The following is a 21,133-nucleotide window of genomic DNA, read 5'->3' as shown; positions in this document are numbered from 1 at the left end:
ATTGTTCTGGCTAGGACTTTCAGTACTATGTTGAAGAGAAGTGGTAAAAGTGGGCATCCATGTCTTGTTCCAGTTCTCAGGTGGAATGCTTTTGTCTTTTCCTCATTCAATATAATGTTGGCTGTGGCTTTGTCTTAGATGGCTTTTATTAAGGTATGTCCCTTCTATGCCAATTTTGCTGAGGTTTTTAATCATAAAGGGTGCTGGATTTTGTCAAATGCTTTTTACGCATCTATTGAGATGATCATGTGATTTTTGTTTTAAATTCTGTTTATGTAGTATATCACATTTATTGACTTGCCTATGTTAAACCATCCCTGTGTTCCTGGTATGAAACCCACTTGATCGTGGTGTATTATCTTTTTGATATGCTGTTGGATTCAGTTAGCTAGTATTTTGTTGAGGATTTTTACATCTATGTTCATCAAGGATATTGGTGTGTAGTTTTCTTTTTTTGTTATGTCCTATCCTGGTTTTGGTATTACGGTGATGCTGGCTTTATAGAATGATTTAGGGAGTACCTCTTTTCTCTGTCTTTTGGAATAGTTTCAGTAGGATTTTTACCAGTTTTTCTTTGAATGTCTGAGAGATTTCAGCTGTGAATCCTTCTGGTCCTGGCCTTTTTTTGTTGGCATTTTTTTTTTTTTTAATTATCATTTCTATCTCACTGCTTGTTATTTGTCTGTTCAGAGTTTCTATATCTTCCTGGTTTAATCTAAGAGGGTTGTATATTTCCAGAAATTTGTCCATCTCCTCTAGGTTTTCTAGTTTGTGCCCATAAAGGTGTTCATAGTAGCCTTGAATGATCTTTTGTATTTCTTTGGTATTGCTTGTAATATCTCTCGTTTTGTTTCTAATTGAGCTTATTTGGATTTTCTCTCTTCTTGGTTAATCTTCCTAATGGTCTATCAGTGTTATTCAGCTTTTCTTTTTTTTTTTTTTTTTTTTTTGAGATGGAGTCTCGCTCTGTCACCCAGGCTGGAGTGCTGTGTGGCCGGATCTCAGCTCACTGCAAGCTCCGCCTCCCGGGTTCACGCCATTCTCCTGCCTCAGCCTCCCGGGTAGCTGGGACTACAGGCGCCGCCACCTCGCCCGGCTATTTTTTTGTAGTGTTTAGTAGAGACGGGGTTTCACCATGTTAGCCAGGATGGTCTCGATCTCCTGACCTCGTGATCCGCCCGTCTCGGCCTCCCAAAGTGCTGGGATTACAGGCTTGAGCCACCGCGCCCGGCCCATCTTTTCTTTTTTCTTTAATCAGCTGATATGAAATTATAAAATTCCAGAAGTCTGAGTATTTGAAACTTAGAAAAGTCACCAGAAAATACAAGCAAATTGGGCTTTAGTTTGGTGGTTCCCTTGGTTTAGATGACAGTCCCTCTGTGAGCTCAAGGTCGTCGTCTTGTTCATTTCCTTAGATCTGTTGTTTCAGTGACAATGACAGAACTCTTAGTGGAGGCCGAGGAGAGTCTGAGAACTAAAGAAACACCCACTGACTCCCTCTCTGCACATTCACACATGGGAACGTATCTCCTGGAGAACACACTTAAGGAGATGGATATTAGTGATGCTATGCTGAACTGTTCTTTGCCAGCTGCCGCACAAAGGTGTTCTCACTCTGGCCTTTATCATTTAAAGTTGTCCTTACTCTGGCCTTTATGATTTATGAAATCTTTTGCCACAGATTTCACAAAGGGTTTCTCTCCAGTGTTTGTTTTCATGTGTTCGTGAAAATACTGCTTCATGTTGAAATCTTTGCCACACCACTGGCACATGAACTGTTTGTGCCCAATGTGGATGCTCATGTGGGTGTGTAGCTGATAATTGTACTGAAACCTTTCATCACAGTTCTTGCCTCTGAAGAGCTTCTCTCCAAAATGCTGCAGGGAATGCATCATGAGTGGCATACTGCATTTGAATGATTTTCCACAGGTTTCACATGTAAATGGCATGTCTGTCATGTGTGCAACCGTGTGTTTTCGCACATGAGCCATGGTATAGAATTTTTTCTCACAAATTTCACAGGAAAATTTCTTTTCTGCGTAACCATAGATGATCTTGATATGTTAATGAAGGATACAGTTTCTTGAACAATTTATTACAGGAGACACACTGAATGCTTTTTTCACAGTCTGTTTGCCGGTGAAGGTACAGCTTGCTTTCCAGGACAAACTTCTTGCCACATTTATCACAAATCCGCATGTGCCTATGAGTAATGTTCATGTGCTTCTCCAGACACCAGTGAGTGTTAAATACCCTGGGGCACATGTCTGTAATCCCAGCACTTTGGGAGGCCGAGGCGGGTGGATAATCTGAGGTCAGGAGTTTGATACCAGCCTGATCAACACGTAGAAACCCCGTCTCTACTGAAAATACAAAATTAACTGGGTGTGGTGATGCATTCCTGTAAACCCAGCCACTCGGGAGGCTGAGGCAGGAGAATCGTTTGAACCCAGGAGGTGGAGGTTGTGGTGAGCCGAGATCACACCATTGCACTCCAGCCTGGGCAACAAGAGTAAAACTCTGTCTCAAAAAAAACAAAAAACAAAACAAAACAAAAAACCCTGGGGCACTTCTCACAGGTCACACTTAGCTTTCTGAACTGGTGCTTCAGGCTCCTTTGTGGCCCGCTTCTTACGCCCAGGTGACTCTACGCTCTTCCTGCAACCTCTTGTAGTTCTGGGAGTAGGGGAAGTGGTAGCTGCAGCAACAGAGGCAGCTCTCCTCGTTTTCCTTTCTGTAATTCTGACTTTCTCTATTATCTTCTTCTTTTTCTTCTGCTTTTCATTCTCTCCAGTCATTGCTGTTATCTGTGGCCCCTTCCTCACTCTCTTCCTGCTCATTGTTGAAGAATAGGAGTCTCTTTGGATTGAGAAGAGGTACCCTTTTCCCCTTTAGGTACATTTAATGTTTGATTGTTAAGGTTTACCTCCACTATGATCTGCTCCCTTTTGCAAGAGACTTCTTCCTCTTCTTCTTTCTCTTCTGTGTCATCAGAATTCTCCTTGTCTTCCGTAATAGCATGCCTATTAGACTCTGCTCTTGTCTCCCTGAAGTATGGCTCTTCTTTGTTTCATTGAGATGTGGTTTACTCATCATGGTGTCCACAAACGTAAAATAAGGACTTCCTGATTCCCTGTGTTACACTTTGGTGGATAGGTCAAGTTCCTTGTTGACACCATGATGAAAGCTGGATGGCACTTGCCCATGATGGCTACCTCTTGTGCCATTCCTGCTATACTCACAGCACAGTTTTCAACCAGCTCCTGGTGAGAAATGGCTGTGCGCCTTGTTGGTAAATGGTTCAATTTTTTAAGCAGTTCAGACTGTAAAGAAAATAGCTTTAAAACAAAGTAATTATTAAGACTGAAATATTTTCCATCCCAAAGAATCACTCAAATGAAAAAAAGATATTCCTGGAAACTGAATTCTTCCAGTGTTGCAGCACCAAAGCGTAAGTCAAAAAGGTTTGGTATTATGGCAAGAGCAGACCACTAGTGATTTTTCTTCTGAACAGAATTACAAGGGACTTGGAGCATCTCATCTGGGCCGGCCACTTCCACCACCTAGATCAAAGCCTTGGCAGTCTGTCCCTGCGTGGGGGGACTGTAGCCAGAGTTACAACCTCCAGCCAGTCTGGCTCCTCACTACTGCCCAATGTCTGTCCTCAGGGCTGCTCCTCAGACCCGGCCTTGGCTGCTGGCCGCTGTGCTACGTGGCCACCGCTGCCATGTCTCTGGACTTCCTTCTGTCTGAGGGCAAGGAGGGCGGAAGGGTGGGCAGAGTGCAGGGAGGGAGGCAGGGGAGGGAGTGTGGGTGTGTGCGTGTGCGTGCAGGGAGGGAGGTGAGTGGCTGCGAGGGCGTGTGCCTGCCCAGTCCCCTTTCTTTATTGGCCACCCCCCTTTATTATCTTTTCAAAGAACTGGGTTTTTGTTTCATTTATCTTTTGTATTGTTTCTTTTTTGTTGTTTGTTTCAATTTCATTTAGTTCTGCTCTGATCTTTGTTATTTCTTTTCTTCTGCTGGGTTTTAGGTTGTTTGTTTTTGTTTCTCTAGTTCCTTGAGGTTTGACCTTAGACTGCCTTCTTATTTCTCTTTCAGACTTTTGATGTAGGTGTTTAACGTTAAGAACTTTTCTCTTATCACCTCTTGCTGCATCCCAGAGGTTTTGATCGATTGTGTCACTGTTGTGCAGTTCAAATAACTTTTAATTTCCATCTTGATTTCATTGCTGACCCAGTGATCATTCAGCAGCAGATTAGTTTCCATGTATTTTCATGGTTTTGAGGGTTCCTTTTGGAGTTGATTTCCAATTTTATTCCACTGTGTTCTGAGAGAGTACTTAATGTAATTTTGATTTTCTTAAATTTATTGAGAGTTGTTTTGTGGCCTGTAATATGATCTATCTTGGATAATGTTCCATATACTGATGATAAGAATGTATATTCTGTAGTTGTTGGGTAGAATGTTCTGTAAATATCTGTTAAGTTCCTTTGTTCTAGGGTATAGTTTAAGTCCATTGTTTATTTGTGGTCTTTCTGTCTTGATGACTTGTCCAGTCCTGTCAGTGGATTATTGAAGTCCCCCACCAATATTGTGTTGCCATCCATCACATTTCTTAGGTCTAGTAGTAACTGTTTTATAAATTTGGAAGCTCCAGTGTTAAGTGCATATATATCTAGGATTCTGATATTTTCCGGTTGGACTAGTTTTTTAATCTTTTTGTTTGTTTGTTTTTTAGATAGTCTCTCTCTCCGTCATCCAGATTGGAATGCAGTGGTGTGATCTTGGTGTCATCGATGGTGTGACTGTGCCTTCTGGGTTCAAGCGATTCTTGTGTCTCAGCCTGCTGAGGAGCTGGAACTATAGTTGTACACCAGCATGCCCAGCTAATTTTTGTATTTTTAGTAGAGATGCGGTTTCACCATGTTGGCCAAACTGATCTGGAACTCCTGGCCACAAGTAATCTGCCCAACTCAGCCTCCCAAAGTGTTGAGATACAGGCATGAGCCACCATGCTTGGCCTAGTCCTTTTATCATTGTATAATATCTCTCTTTGTGTTTTTTAACTGCTTTTGCTTTTGAAGTTTGTTTTGTCTGATATAAGAATAGCTTCTCCTGCTTGCTTTTGATGTTTGCATGGAGTATCTTTTTCCACCTTTTTACCTTAAGTTTATGTGAGTCCTTATGTGTTAGGTGAATCTCTTGAAGACAACAGATACATGGTTGGTGAATTCTTATCTATTCTGCCATTCTGTGTCTTTAAAGTGGAGCATTTAGGCCATACATTCAATGTTAGTATTGAGATGTAAGGTACTATTCTGTTCATCATTCTGGTTGTTGCCTGAATACCTTGTTTGTTTGTTTTTTCTCGTTTGCTATTGTTTTATAGGTCTTTATGGGTCCTGTGAGATTTATCCTTTAAGGAGATTCTATTTTGGTGTATTTTGAGGTTTTGTTTCAATATTTAGAGCTTCTTTTTTTTTTTTTAAGCAGTTATTGTAGTGCTGGCTTGGTAGTGGCAGATTCTCTCAGCATTTGTTTGTCTGAAAAAGACTATCTTTCCTTCATTTACGAAGCTCAGTTTTGCTAGATAAAACATTCATGACTGATAGTTGTTTTGTTTAAGGAGACTAAAGACAGGACCTCAGTCCCTTTGAGTTTGTAGGGTTTCTGCTGAGAAATCTGCTTTTAATCTGATAAATTTTCCTTAATCGGTTACCTGATACTTTTGCCTCACAGCTCTTAAGATTCTTTCCTTTGTCTTGACTTTAGATAACCTGATGGCTGTGTGCCTGGGTGATGATCTTCCCTTCTGACTGGTGTGAGATGGTATCTCATTGTGATTTTGATTTGCATTTCTCTAATGATCAATGATACTAAGCTTTTTTGCATTTGCTTCTTGGCCACATGAATGTCTTTTTTTGAGAAGCATGTGTTCGTGTCCTTTGCCCACTTTCTAATGGATTTTTTTTGTTCTTGTAAATTTAAGTTCCTTGTAGATGATATTAGACCTTTTTCAGATGGAGAGATTGCAGAATTTTTCTCCCATTCTGTAGGTTGTTTACTCTGTTGATAGTTTCTTTTGTTATGCAGAAGCTTCTAAATTAATAAGATCCCATTTGTCAATTTTTGCCTTTGTTGTGATTGCTTTTGGTGCCTTTGTCATGAAATCTTTGCCCATTCCTATGTCCAGAATGGTATCGCCTAGGTGATCTATTACAGTTTTGGGGTTTTACATTTAAATGTTAAATCTATCTTTTTTTTTTTTTGAGACGGAGTCTTGCTCAGTCACTCAGGATGGAGTGCAGTGGTACGATCTTGGCTCACTGCAACCTCTGCCTCCCCAGTTCAAGCGATTCTTCTGCCTTAGCCTCCCAAGTAGCAGGGACTACAGGTGTGTGCTACCATGCCTGGCTAATTTTTGTATTTTTAGTTTCACCATGTTGAAATGGGGTTTCACCATGTTGGCCACACTGGTCTGGAACTCCTGACCTCAGGTGATCCACCCGCCTCGGCCTGGAAAGTGCTAGGATTACAGGCGTGAGCCACTGCACCTGGTCAGGTGTTTAATCTATCTTGAGTTGATTTTTGTGTATGGTGTAAGGAAGGGTTCCGGTTTCAATCTTCTGCATATGGTTAGCCAGTTATGCCAGCACCATTTATTGAATAGGGAGTCATCTTCAGTGCTTGTTTTTGTCAGGTTTGTTGAAGATTGGATGGTTGTAAGTGTGTGGACTTGTTTCTGGGTGTTCTGTTGTTTTCCACTGCTCTCTGTGTCTGTTTTTGTTCTAGTACCATGTTTAGTTACTGTGGCCCTGTGGTGTAGTTTGAATTTGGGTGGCATGATGCCTCCAGCTTTGTTCTTTTTGCTTAGGATTGCCTTGGCTATTCGGGATTTTTTTTTTTTGTTCCATGTGAATTTTAAAATAGATTTTTCTAGTTCTGTGAAGAATGTCATTGTAGTTTGATAGGAATAGCGTTGAATCTGTAAATTGCTTTGGGCAGTATGACCATTTTAATGATATAGATTCTTCTTCTCTGTTAGCATGAAATGTTTTTCCATTTGTTTGTGTCCTCTCTGTTTTTTTTTTTGAGCAATGTTTTGTAGTTCTTTTTGTAATCATCTTTCACTTCTCTGGTTAGCTATATTTCTAGGTATTTCATTCTTTTTATGGCAGTGAATGAGATTCTGTTCCTGATTTGGCTCTCGAGTTGGCTGTTGTTGGTGTATAGGAACTCTAGTGATTTTTGCACGTGGATTTTGTATTCTCAGAGTTTGCTGAAATTGTTTTTCAGCTTAAGGAGCTTTGGTGCTGACACTGTGGGATTATGTAAGTATAAGGCATGTCATCTACAAAGAGGGATAGTTTGACTTCCTCTCTTCCTGTTTGAATGCCACTTCTTTCTTTCTCTTGCCTAATTGTTCTGGAAAGGACTTTCAATACTGTGTTGACTAGGAGTGGTGAGAGAGGGCACCTCTGTCTTGTGCTGGTTTTCCAGGGGACTGCTTCCAGCTTTATAGATTCATTATGTCGTTGGCTGTGGGTTTGTCACAGATGTCTGTTATTATTTTACCAAGCTTATTGAGAGTTTTTATCATAAAGGGGTGTTGAATTTTACCAAAAGCTTTTTCTGCATCTGTTGAGATGATCATGTGGTTTTTGTCTCTAGTTCTGTTTGTGTGATGAATCATGTTTATTGATTTGCATATGTTAGAGCAACCTTGCATTCCAGGGATAAAGCTTAGTTGATCATGGTGGATAAGCTTTTTGATGTGTTGCTGGATTTGGTTTGCGAATATTTCTTTTTTTTTTTTTTTTTTTTTTTTTTTTTTTTTTTTTTTTTTTTTTTTTTTGAGACGGAGTCTTGCTCTGTCGCCCAGGCTGGAGTGCAGTGGCCGAATCTCAGCTCACTGCAAGCTCCGCCTCCCGGGTTTACGCCATTCTCCTGCCTCAGCCTCCCGAGTGGCTGGGACTACAGGCGCCTGCCACCTCGCCCGGCTAGTTTTTTGTATTTTTTTAGTAGAGACGGGGTTTCACCGTGTTAGCCAGGATGGTCTCGATCTCCTGACCTCGTGATCCACCCGTCTCGGCCTCCCAAAGTGCTGGGATTACAGGCTTGAGCCACCGCGCCCGGCCGGTTTGCGAATATTTCTTTTTTTTTTTTTTTTTTTTTTTTTTTTTTTTTTTTTTTTTTTTTTTTTTTGGGACGGAGTCTCGCTCTGTCGCCCGGGCTGGAGTGCAGTGGCCGGATCTCAGCTCACTGCAAGCTCCGCCTCCCGGGTTACGCCATTCTCCTGCCTCAGCCTCCCAGGTAGCTGGGACTACAGGCGCCCGCCACCTCGCCCGGCTAGTTTTTTGTATTTTTTAGTAGAGACGGGGTTTCACTGTGTTAGCCAGGATGGTCTCGATCTCCTGACCTCGTGATCCGCCCGTCTCGGCCTCCCAAAGTGCTGGGATTACAGGCTTGAGCCACCGCGCCCGGCCGCGAATATTTCTTTGAAGATTTTTGCATTGATGTTCATCAAGGATATTGGCCTGTTCTGTGACAGGTTTTGATATCAGGATGATGCTGGCTTCATAGAATGAGTTGAGGAGGAGTCCCTCCTCCTTAGTTTTTTAGAATTGTTTCAGTAGGAATGGTAATAGCTCTTCTTTGTACATCTGTTAGAATTTGGCTGTGAATTTGTCTGCTCCTTGGCCTCTTTTGGTTGGTTGGAAGTTTATTAAAATTCAGTTTCAGAGCTCATTATTGGTCTGTTCAGATATTCAGTTTCTTCCTGGTTCAGTTTTGGGGAGGGTGTATGTGTCCAGGAATATAAACATTTCTTCCAGATTTTCTGGTTTATGTGTATAGAGGTGTTCATAATAGTCTCTGATGATTATTTGAATTTTTGTGGGATGAGTGGTAATATCCCCTTTGCTGTTTCTAATTGTGTTTATTTGGATATTCACTCTTTTCTTCTTTATTAGTCTAGCTAACCATCTATCTGTTTTATTTATTTAATTTTAATTTTAATTTAATTTAATTTAATTTTACTTTATTTTACTTTACTTTATTTTTTATTTTATTTTATTTATTTTATTTTTGAGGCAGAGTTTCACTCTTGTTGCCTAGGCTGGAGTGCAGTGGCATGATTTCAGCTCACTGCAGCCTCTACCTCCTGGCTTCAAGTGATTCTCCTGCCTCAGCCTCCCAAGTAGCTGGGATTACAGGCATGTGCCACCACACCCAGCTAATTTTTGTATTTTTTAGTAGAGACGGGATTTCGCCTTGTTGGTCAGGTTGGTCTCAAACTCCTGATCTCATGTGATCCACCCATCTCGGCCTCCCAAAGTACTGGTGTTACAGGCGTGAGCCACCTTGCCTGGCCGGTTTTATTAATTTTCTTTTCAAAAATCCAACCCCTGCCTTCATTGATCTTTTGAATGGTTTTTCGTGTTTCCCTCTCCTTCTGTTCACCTCTGATTTTGGTTATTTCTTGTCTTCCACTAGCTTTGGGCTTGGTTTACTCTTGGCTCCCTAGTTCTTTTAGTTTTAATGTTAGATTGAGACAGATATTTATTTTTGGTGTGGGCATTTAGTGCTATATATTTTCCTTTTAACACTGCCTTAGCTGTGTCCCAGAGATTTTGGGTATATTGTATTTTTGTTCTCATTAGTTTCAAAGAACTTGTTGATTTTTGCCTTAATTTCATTATTTACCCAGAAGTCATTTGGGAGCAGTTTATTTAACTTATGTGTAATTGTATGGTTTTGAGTGAATTTCTTAGTGTTGATTTTTAATTTGATTGTGCTGTGGTCTGAGAGACTGGTTGTTATGATTTCACTTCTTTTGCATTTGCTGAGGAGTGTTTTGTGTCCTGAGTATGTGGTCAGTTTTAGACTGTGTGTGATGTGGTAATGAGAAGAATGTATATTTTGTTGCTTTTGGGTGGCGAGTTCTGTAAATGTCTATCAGATCTGTTTGATCCAATGCTGAGTTCAAGTACTAAATACCTTTGTTAATTTTCTGCCTTGATGATCTATTGAATACTGTTAGTGGCATGTTGAAGTTTCCCACTATTGTGTGGGAGTCTTTCTTTGTAGGTCTCTAAGAACTTGCTTTATGAATCTGGGTGCTGCTGTGTTAGGTGCATATATATTTAGGATAGTTAAGTCTTCTTGTTGAATTGAATCCTTTACCATTATGTAATGCCCTTCTTTGTCTTTTTTTGATCTTCATTGGTTTAAAGTTGGTTTTGTCTGAAATTAGGATTGCAACCCCTGCTTTTTTGTTTTTTCTTGCTTGGTAGATTTTTCTCCATCCCTTTATTTCGAGTCTGTGGGTGTTTTTACATGTGACACGGATCTCTCGAAGACAGCATATTAATGGATCTTGGTTCTTTGTCTAGCTTGCTACTCTGCACTTTTTAATTGGGGAATTTATCCCGTTTACATTCAAGGTTATTATTGATATGCATAGATTTGATCCTGTCATCATGATGTTAGCTAGTTATTATGGAGACATGTTAGTGTGGTTGCTTTATAGTGTTACTAGTCTGTGTACTTAAGTTTGTGTTTGTTGTGGCTGGTAATGGTCTTTCCTTTCCATATTTAGTGCTTCCTTCAGGAGCTCTGAAAAGGTGGGTCTGAGGGTAATGAGTTTCCTTAGTGTTTGATTGTCTGAAAAGGATCTTATTTCTTGTTGGCTTATGAAGCTCAGTTTGGCCAGCTATGAAATTCTGGGTTTGAATCTCTTTTTTTAAGCATATGGACTATTGGCCCCCAGTCTCTCCTGGCTTGGGTTTTTCCTGAGAGGTCCACTGTTAGTCTGATGGGCTTGCCTTTGTAGGTCACCTGATCTAGCTACCTTTAACATTTTTTTCTTTCATTTTGACTTTGGAGAATCTGATGATTGTATTTCTTGGAGATAATCTTGTGAAGTATGTTACTGGGGTTCTCTGCATTTCCTGCATTTAAATGTTGGCCTGTCTAGGTTGGAGGAAGCTCTCATTGTTGATATCCTGAAATATGTTTTTCAAATTTCAAGTTTCTTACACACTCCCCGTCTCTTTCAGGGACACCAATGAGTTATGGATTTGGTGTCTTTTTTTAAAATTTATTTTTTATTTTTTATTTTTTGAGATGGAGTCTTGCCCTGTTGCCAGGCTGGAGTGCCATGTGGCATGATCTCGGCTCCCTGCAACCTTTGCCTCCTGGGTTCAAGTGGTTGTCCTGCCTCAGCCTACTGAGTAGCTGGGACTGCAGGTGCGTGCTGCCACCACACCCAGCTAATTTTTGTATTTTTAGTGCAGATGGGGTTTCACCACGTTGGCAAGGATGGCCTTGATCTCTTGACCTTGTGATCTGCCTGCCTTGGCCTTTGGATTTGTTCTCTTTACATAAGCCCATATTTCTTGAAGGTTTTGCTCCTTTTCATTCTTTTTCTCTGTTGTTTTCTGACTGTTGTTATTTAAGAAACCCAGTCCTCAAGCTCTGAGATTCTTTCCTCACCTTGGTCTGTTCTGCTGTTGATACTTGTGATTGCGTTATCAAATTCTTGTAGTGTGTTTTGCAGCTCTGTCAGGTCAATTACATTCTTTTCTATACTGGCTATTTTGATTTTCAGTTCCTGTATCAGTTTATTATGATACTTAGCTTCCTTGGGTTGGGTTTCAACATATTCTGTTATCTCAATGATCTTCCTCCCTAACCATGTTCTGAATTATATTTCTGTCATTTTAGCCATCTCAGCCCCGTTGGGAACCCTTTCTGGAGAGGTGGTGTGGTTTTTTTTTTTTTTTCAGATGGAGTTTTACTCTTCTTGCCTAGGCTGGGGTGCAATGGTGTGATCTTGGTTCACCGCAACCTCTGCCTCACAGGTTCAAGCTATTCTCCTGCATCAGCCTCCCGAGTAGCTGGGATTATAGGCTTGCGTCACCATGCTCAGCTAATTTTGTATTTTTAGTAGAGATAGTATGTCTCCATGTTGGTCAGGCTGGTCTCGAACTCCCGACCTTAGGTGATTCGCCTGCCTCGGCCTCCCAAAGTGTTGGGATTACAGGTGTTAGCCACCATGTCCAGCTAGTGTGGTTGTTTATATGAAAGATGGCACTCTGACTTTTTGAGTTGTCAGAATTATTGCACTGATTCTTTTTTATCTTTGTGGGCTGATGTTTCTTCAGTCTTTGAAGTTGCTGACCTTTAGAGTTTTTTTTTTTTTTTTAACTTTTATCCTGTTTGATGACCTTGAGGGTTTTGATTGTGTTATAAGGTGAATTCAGCTGACTGGCTTAGTTTGCAGAAGATTTTAGGGGGCTAATGCTCCACTCACAACTTCTGGGCTGCATGCTCTAACTCTGGGTGACTTGTGTTGGGTCCTGACTTTGCTCTCTGACTCCTTGAAGTTAGGAATCCACTGTGCTGGTGGGGGTGGGGGCTGAGGTGCTCCTGGACCACAGGTCACTTACACTCCAATTGGAGTGCATTTTGTAGTGTGGTGGCAGCAGGATCCATGTTTGTTTGCATGTGCTGCCAGCATCAGCAGTGACAGCATGGTGGAGTGCACACTGCTGCAGCAGCGTGCTGGTGAATGCTGAGGTTCTTGCCTTTGTGCAAGCATTCACCACAGCGGAGGAGGCAGTATGACTGGGGGAGGTTGGGGGCTTCTGTTAGTGACTGTGCAAATGGGTGTGCTAGTGGTGATGTGAGGATGGAGGTGGGGCGCTGTCAGGCGCAGGCCTGTGTGTTATGGGGTAGTCATTCAGAAAGTGAGAGAGTCTGCTCTTCTCTAGGCCTAGTTTCACTCCTGTGGCAGTGTTGGTGCAAGGGCGGGGCTTCGGAAGGGGTGGGTCTGCCTTGCTCTGTGCCCTGCAAGGCTCTGACTGCAGTGGTGGTTCAGCTGTGTCTGGTTGGTCATCTTGGCCTCTCTTTTGTCCTGGACAGCAGATGAGACCCAAGGTGCAGCGCCTTTCCAGCTAAATGTCAGTGCTTCAGAGGCTTCTCTGCTTCTGTGTTCTGGAAGAGCTATTTGTAGTATTTTTGAGGCGCCTCCGTACTGTTCTCCATAGTGGTATACTAGTTTACATCTCCAGCACAGTGTATAACGGTTCTGTTTTCTGGCATCCTTGCCAGCATTTGTTATTTTTGTCTTTTTGATGATAGCCATTTTAACTGGGAGTGAGATGATACCTCGTTGTTGGTTTTATTTGCAATTCTTTGATGATTAATGATATTGAGCATTTTTTTCATATATTTATTGGCCATTTATATGTATTTTTTGAGAAATGTTTGTTCAGATTATTTGCCGGTTTTCAATTTTAATTGTTTCAACCTTTAATATCAACATTAATTGTGTTTTCAAATCTAAAGACGAATTACAGATAGAAAATTTATGAAAATTATGGGGCACAGCATTCACAGCATTAGACAAAGAATACAAAGCATTGTAACACACATGTCACTCTTCTTGTAATGATGAACAAAGAAAGAATAGCTAATTTTGTATTCTGACCACAGTATAAATAAATGCAAAAATATACGGCAGTTAAGCGATAGCTGTTAGGTAGAAAGTATTGATCATAGGCGGAATGTATTGCATGGGAGGAGGGAAATATATCAAGGAATTTAGTTAACAATGCTGGAAAAACCATGCCAGTCAACCAGATCTTGAGGCAAGAGTCATACTTCACAGACAAAAAGAGCAAAATGTAGAGAAAAACCAGGTCTCACTATGGAATGGTCTGTAGTCTTTTAATCACAGTGCCATAGAAGGAGCTTGACCAAGCACTGCCCATGATCTGCAGAGTTATGTGCATAATACTCAGTTTTCCTGCTGGGGATACCCCAGTTCATGACAATGACAAGAGAATGAGAAAGGCCACCTGCAAATGAAATGAGATCATCCCACCTGCAATAGCAGATACGGTCTTATTAGTGCCATCTCAGGGGCTGTGCCACAGAAAGAACAGTGTCCTGGGGAAGGAGATCAGATATTAGGTCAAGCCTGCATTCTCACAGGAGCTCATTTGCCCATTTTGTAATTTGATTTTTTTAAATTTTGCTTTTGAGATGTTTGAATTTCTTGCATATTCTGGTTATTAAGTCTCCTGTCAGATGAGTAGTTTCAGAATATTTTCTCCCATTCTGTAGGTTGTCTTTTCACTTTATTATTTCCTTTTCTCTGCAGAGCTTTTTCATTTTATGTAATCCAGTTTGTTTATTTTTGCTTGCGTTGCTTATGTCGCTTTGAGGTCTTATTCATAAAATCTTTGTGTAGACCACAAATAGTGGTCTTATAGTAGTTTTATAGTTTTGGGTTTTAGATTTAGGTTTTCAATTTACTTTCAGTTGACTTTTGTATAGGGTGAGAGAGGTGGAAGTCTAGTTTCATTGTTCTCCACATGAATATCCAGTTTTCTCAGCATAGTTTATTGAAAAAACGGTCCCTTTGCCAATGAGTGTTCTTGGTACTTTTATCAAAAACGAATTGGCTGTAGATATGTGCATTAATTTCTGGATTCTTTTTTTTTTTTTTTTTTTTTTTTTTTTTTTTTTTTTTTTTTGAGGCGGAGTCTCGCTCTGTCGCCCGGACTGGAGTGCAGTGGCCAGATCTCAGCTCACTGCAAGCTCCGCCTCCCGAGTTTACGCCATTCTCCTGCCTCAGCCTCCCGAGTAGCTGGGACTACAGGCGCCCGCCACTTCGCCCGGCTAGTTTTTGTATTTTTAGTAGAGACGGGGTTTCACCGTGTTAGCCAGGATGGTCTCGATCTCCTGACCTCGTGATCCGCCCGTCTCGGCCTCCCAAAGTGCTGGGATTACAGGCTTGAGCCACCGCGCCCGGCCAATTTCTGGATTCTTATGCCAGTATCATGATGTTTTGGTTACTATTGCTTTGTAGTATGTTTTGAGCTGTAGTAGTATGATGCCTCTAGCTTTGCTCTTTTTTGCCCAAGATTGCTTTGACTATTTGGGATCTATTCTGGTTCCATGCTGATTTTAGGATTTTCCCCCTTATTTCTGTTAAGAATGTCAGTGGTATTTTGTTAGGGATTGTGTTGAATCTGTAGATTGCTTAGGGTAGTATAGCCATTTCAACAATATTTATTCTGCTGATTCATAAACTTGGCCTTTCTTTCCATTTATTTGTGTCCTCTTCGATTTCTTTTATCAGTGTTTTGTAGTTTTCCTTGTAGAGATCTTTCACCTCCTTGGTTAGATTTATTCTTAAGTATTTTTTTTTTTTGTAGCAATTGTAAATAGGATTGCCTTCTTCATTTTTTGGTTCTTTCATTGTTCCTGTATAGAAGTGCTACCGATTTTTGTTCATTAATTTTGTATAATGCAAGTTTGCTGAATTAGTTTATCAGTTTTAAGAGATCTTTGGTAGAGTCTTTAGGTTTTTGTATATATAAGATCATGTCATCTGCAAACTGGGACAGTTTGGCTTTCTGCTTCCCAGTTTTGATGCCTCTTACTTATTTTTCTCGCCTAATTGCTCTGGCTAGGACATCTAGTGCTATGTTGAATAATAGTGAACATCCTTGTCTTGTTCCAATTCTTAGAGGAAAAGCTTTCAGTTTCTCTCCCATTCCAGAAGATGCTAGCTGTGGGTTTGTTATATATGACCTTTGTATATTGAGATGCTTTCCCTCTACACATAATTTATTAAGTGTTTTCATCATGAAGGAATGTTGAATTTCATTAAGAGCTTTCTCTGAGTCTACTGAGATGTTATGGTTTTTGTCCTTCATTCTATTAATGTGATGTATGATGTTTATTTCTTTGCATGTGTTGAATTATTCTTATATTCCTGGGATTAATCCCACTTGGTTATGGTTATCTTTTTGATATGTTGTTGGCTTTGGTTTGCTAGTATTTTGTCGAGGATTTTTGTGTCTGTGTTCATCAGGGATATTGGCATGTAATTTTCTTTTTTGGTTGTGTCTTTATGTGGTTTTGCTATCAAGGTAATGCTGCGCTTGTAGAATGAATTAGTGAGAATTTCCTGCTTCAACATTTTGAAATAGTTTGAGAAGACTTGGTATTAATTCTTCTTTAAAAGAATGATAGAATTCTTTGGTGAAGCCATTGTTTTTGGACTTTTCTTTGTTGAAAGGCTTTTTATTACTGAATTGATCTCATTACTTGTTATTGGTCTGTTCAGATTTTGTTTCTTCTTAGTTTACTCTTTGTATGTTGTAGGTGTCCAGGAATTTATCTGTTTTAGGTTTATAAATTTATTGATGTATTTCATAGTAATCACCAATGAGCCTTTGTATTTCCGTGGGTCCTGTTGTGCTGTCTCCTTTTTCACTTCTGATTTTATTTATTTGGATCTTTTCTCTTTTTTCTTAGTCTAGCTAATGGTTTACCAATTTTATTTATTTTCAGAAAACCAACTTTTAGTTTTGTTGATCTTTTGTTTTTAGTCTCAATTTTGTTTTCTGTTCTGGTCATTATGTCTTTTTTTTTTTTTTTTTTTTTTTTTTGAGACGGTGTCTCGCTCTGTCGCCCAGGCTGGAGTGCAGTGGCCGGATCTCAGCTCACTGCAAGCTCCGCCTCCCGGGTTTACGCCATTCTCCTGCCTCAGCCTCCCGAGTAGCTGGGACTACAGGCGCCCGCCACCTCGCCCGGCTAGTTTTTTGTATTTTTTTTTTTTAGTAGAGACGAGGTTTCACCATGTTCGCCAGGATGGTCTCGATCTCCTGACCTCGTGATCCACCCGTCTCGGCCTCCCAAAGTGCTGGGATTACAGGCTTGAGCCACTGCGCCCGGCCTATGTCTTTTTTTTGTTTTTTTTGAGACAGGGTCTCGCTCTGTCGCCCAGGCTGGAGTGCAGTGGCTGGATCTCAGCTCACTGCAAGCTCTGCCTCCTGGGTTTACGCCATTCTCCTGCCTCAGCCTCCTGAGTAGCTGGGACTACAGGCGCCCGCCACCTCGCCCGGCTAGTTTTTTGTATTTTTTAGTGGAGACGGGGTTTCACCGTGTTAGCCAGGATGGTCTCGATCTCTTGACCTCGTGATCCGCCCGTCTCGGCCTCCCAAAGTACTGGGATTACAGGCTTGAGCCACTGCGCCTGGCCTGGTCATTATTTCTTTACTTCTGCTAACTTTTTGTTTTGGTTTGTTCGTGCTTTTCTAGTTCCTTGAGGTGCACCATTAGGTTATATGAAATCTTTCTAGTTTTTTTGATTTCAGCATTTATTTCCCTAAAGTGTCCTCTAAATATGGCTTTTGCTGTGTTCCCTAGGTTTTGGGATCTTAAGATTCTATTTTCATTTCAAGGAATTTTGAAATTCATTCTTAATTTCTTCTTCCAGCCATTGGTCATTCAGGAGCATGTTGTTTAGTTTCCATGCATTTATATAGTTTCAGATGTTTCTCTTCCTGTTGATATCTAGTTTTATTCCATTTTGGTCTGAGAAGATACTTGATATGATTTTGATCTTGTTATAAATACAGTTTCGGTGTTGTAAAAGAAATAGCACTCGAATATAAAATTTTCTTTTTTTTTTCTTCTCAGCAAGGCAATTTACTTCTATAGAAGGGTGCGCCCTCACAGATGGAGCAATGGTGAGCACACACCAGGACAAGGGAGGGGAAAGGGTTCTTATTCCTGACACTTGTGGCCCCTGCTGCTGTGTCATTCCCCCTGTTGACTAGGGTTATGCCACACAGGCTAAAGTAATTCTGATTGGCTAATTTAAAGAGAGTGACGTGGTGAGTGGTTTGGTGGGAAAAATGGTTATGGCAGAGCAGGTAATCGGAATGAGTCAGGGTGGAGCAGGTGATTGAAAAAGGTTGCTTTATGAGGAAGTTAAGTTTAAAAGTAGAAGGCAAAGAATTGGACATACGGACATACTGATTCTTTGAAGAGAAATTTAGAACTAATATCTAACAATCTTAATATATTTTTTTGAGACTTGTTTTGTGTCCTAACATATGGTTAATCCTGGAGAATGTTCAGTGTGTTGATAAGGAGAATGTGTATTCTATAGCTGTTGGGTGAAATGTTCTATAAATATCTGTTATGTCCATTTGGTCTGTGGTGCAGTTTAAATCTAATGTCCCATTGTTGGTTTTCTGTCAGGATGATCTGTCCATTGCTGAGAGTGGGGTGTTGAAGTCCACAACTATTATTGTGTTTGGATCTATCTCTTCATTTGGGTCTAATAATATTTGTTTTATATGTCTGGGTGCTCTGATGTTGGGTGCATATATATTTATAATTGTTATATTCTCTTGCTAAATAGATTGCTTTGTTGCTATGTCACCTTGTCTCTTTTTACAACTTTTAACTTCAGGTCTTTTTTTGTCCAATATAAGTACAACTATTCATGCTAACTTCTGGTTTTCTTTTGCATGGAATGTCTTTTTTATTCCTTCGGTTACAGTCTATGTGTGTCTTTATAGGTGAGGTGAGTTACTCGTAGGCAGTATATCATAGGGTCTTTATTTTTTATCCATTCAGTCTATCTGTATCTTCTAAATGTATATTTAATCCATTTGTATTCAAGATTATTATTGATAGGGGAGGATTTACTCCTGTTATTTTACTGTTTTCTGATTGTTTTTTATATCCTTTGTTTCTTACTTCCTCTCATTATTTTTACAGTTGAGTGGTGTTTCACAGTGATAAGGTTTTCTTTTTCTCTCTTGTTTGTGTATGAGTCCTACCAATGAGTTTTATTGTTTCATATATTTTATTGATGGTGGTTATCATCTTTTTTCTTCCAGATGTAAGACTCTCTTGAGTATTTCTTGCAAGATCAGTTTAGTGGTGATGAATTTTCTTAGTTTTTCTTGTCTGTGAAAGATTTTATTTATTCTTCATTTTTTTTTTTTTTTTTTGAGACGGAGTCTCGCTCTGTCGCGGCCCAGGCTGGAGCGCAGTGGCCGGATCTCAGCTCACTGCAAGCTCCGCCTCCCGGGTTTACGCCATTCTCCTGCCTCAGCCTCCCGAGTAGCTGAGACTACAGGCGCCCGCCACCTCGCCCAGCTAGTTTTTTGTATTTGTTTTAGTAGAGACGGGGTTTCACTGTGTTAGCCAGGATGGTCTCAATCTCTTGACCTCATGATCCGCCCGTCTCGGCCTCCCAAAGTGCTGGGATTACAGGCTTGAGCCACCGCGCCCGGCCTTATTCTTCATTTTTAATGTCTAGATTTGCTGGGTATAATATTCCTTATTGCCATTTTTAATTTTAATTTTTTCTTTCAGTACTTTGAATATATCATCCCACTCTCTCTTGGCCTGTAAGTTTTGTCCTGAGAAATTTACTGTTAGTCTAGTGGGGTTTCCTTTATATGTGACTTGACACTTTTCTCTTGCTGCTTTTAAAATTATTTCTTTGTCTTTGACTTTTGACAGTTAGATATATAATATATGTCCCTCAGTGAGGACTTGTTTGGGTTGAATCTGTTGGGGTTCTTTGAGCTTCCTGATTCTGGATGTCCATATCTTTCCCAATACTCAGGAGAATTTTCTTCTATTTCATTAAACATGTTTTCCCTACCTTTTCCTTCTCCTCCTTCTGGAATATCTGTAATACTTTATTCACATGATGGTGTTCCATAAATCCTGCAGGCTTTCTTCATTTTTATAATTTAGTTTTTGTCTGCCTATGTTATTTCAAAAGACCTGTCTTGAAGTTCAGAAATTATTTCTTCTGCTTAGTCTAGTCTGTTCTAGAAGCTCTTGATTTTATTTTTTGTTGTAGTAATTGAATTCTTCAACTGTAAGATTTTTTGTTTGGTTTATCTTTTCTTGAATTTCTTTTCTTTTCTTTTTTTTTTGAGATGGAGTCTCGCTCTGTCACCCAGGCTGGAGTGCAGTGGCGTGATCTCGGCTCACTGCAAGCTCTGCCTCCTGGGTTCACGCCATTCTCCTGCCTCAGCCTCCCGAGTAGCTGGGACTACAGGTGCCCGCTACCACGCCCGGCTAATTTTTTGTATTTTTGGTAGAGACGGGGTTTCACCATGTTAGCCAGGATGGTCTCGATCTCCTGACCTTGTGATACGCCCGTCTTGGCCTCCCGAAGTGCTGGGATTACAGGCATGAGCCACCACACCCAGCCGATTTTCTTGAATTTCTTATTCAAATCATGAGCTGATTTCCCCAATTTTGTTGAATCATCTGTCTTCTCTTGTATGGCACTGAGTTTCCTTAAGATTAACATTTAATTCTTTTTCTGGCATTTCACATATTTTCTTATGATTGAGATCTGTTACTGGATAATTCGTTTTTCTTCGTAGGTGACATGTTTTCTTGCTTTTTCTTGGTTGATATGTCCCTATATTGATTTGTATCCATCTAGCAGAAAAGTCGCCTCTTCCAGTTTTATGGAGTAGGTTTCTTAGGGAAATTCTTATTTGAATGAGTCTTGGGGCATTGGTTTGGTGGGGTGTATTGACCTAGTTTCCATGTAGTTTTTTCAGCTGTAACCCATAGTAGTGGAATTTGGCATGTTTCTGAGTGGCCTAGGCTGAGAGAGTTTGTGGTGATAATGGTACAGGTTTTCCAGGGATGGGCTTGCTGGGGCTGTTTCTCTGGGTGGGGCATGTGTGTGTACACAGTAGATCAGCCATCTTGGGGTGTGGTCAGCTGGGGTTGGGGCCATGAGCCATTCCTCTGGTTTTGAACATAGGTATACAGTTGCTTGGCTAGTTGGTGGACATGCCTTCCAGGAATGTCTTAGCTGTTTCTCAGGCCCAGGATGCAGGCAAGCAGCTGCTTAGCTGGCCAGGGGACATGTCTGCCAGGGTCTGCCTGCAGGGCCTTTTCTCAGGTGCTGGATGTGGACACAACACTTTTTGACTGACCTGTGGGATTGTGTATCAGGTGCAGCCCACAGGGCTGTTTCTTCGGCTTAGGACACAAGGCTACTCATCTGATCTGGATTTTGCCCACCATGGACAGCCGTGGAACTATTTCTTTGGCCTTGTGTGTGGGTGAGTGGCTGCTCAGCTTTCCTGGGTGCATGTCTGCTGGAGGTGGTTCACTGGGTTTCTCTGGCTCATGATGTGGATGTGCACCTGCTTGACTGGCCTGGGTCTGTGTCTGCCATTGGCAACCTGTAGGGCTGTTTCTGAGGCCTGGTATGTGCAAGGCTGCTTGCCTCGCTTGGGGGAATACGTCAGCGGCTGGGGGGCAG

The 21,133-nt window shown here is 40.9% G+C and overlaps 1 protein-coding gene and 1 pseudogene across 7 annotated transcripts in view; one reads left to right on the top strand and one right to left on the bottom strand.

The window, feature by feature from the left end:
• The window catches only part of DOCK3 (dedicator of cytokinesis 3), a 666,839-nt gene that overhangs the window by 71,841 nt on the left and 573,865 nt on the right, over positions 1-21,133 (top strand). The gene's annotated exons all lie outside the window — the stretch shown is intronic.
• The window catches only part of LOC104667928, a 31,730-nt pseudogene continuing 12,250 nt past the window's right edge, over positions 1,654-21,133 (bottom strand).

The sequence above is a fragment of the Rhinopithecus roxellana genome, chromosome 1, assembly GCF_007565055.1.
Source record: "Rhinopithecus roxellana isolate Shanxi Qingling chromosome 1, ASM756505v1, whole genome shotgun sequence".
Taxonomy (NCBI): domain Eukaryota; kingdom Metazoa; phylum Chordata; class Mammalia; order Primates; family Cercopithecidae; genus Rhinopithecus; species Rhinopithecus roxellana.
The sequence above is the reverse complement of the archived record's forward strand: the minus strand, read 5'-3'. Positions and strand labels throughout refer to the sequence as shown.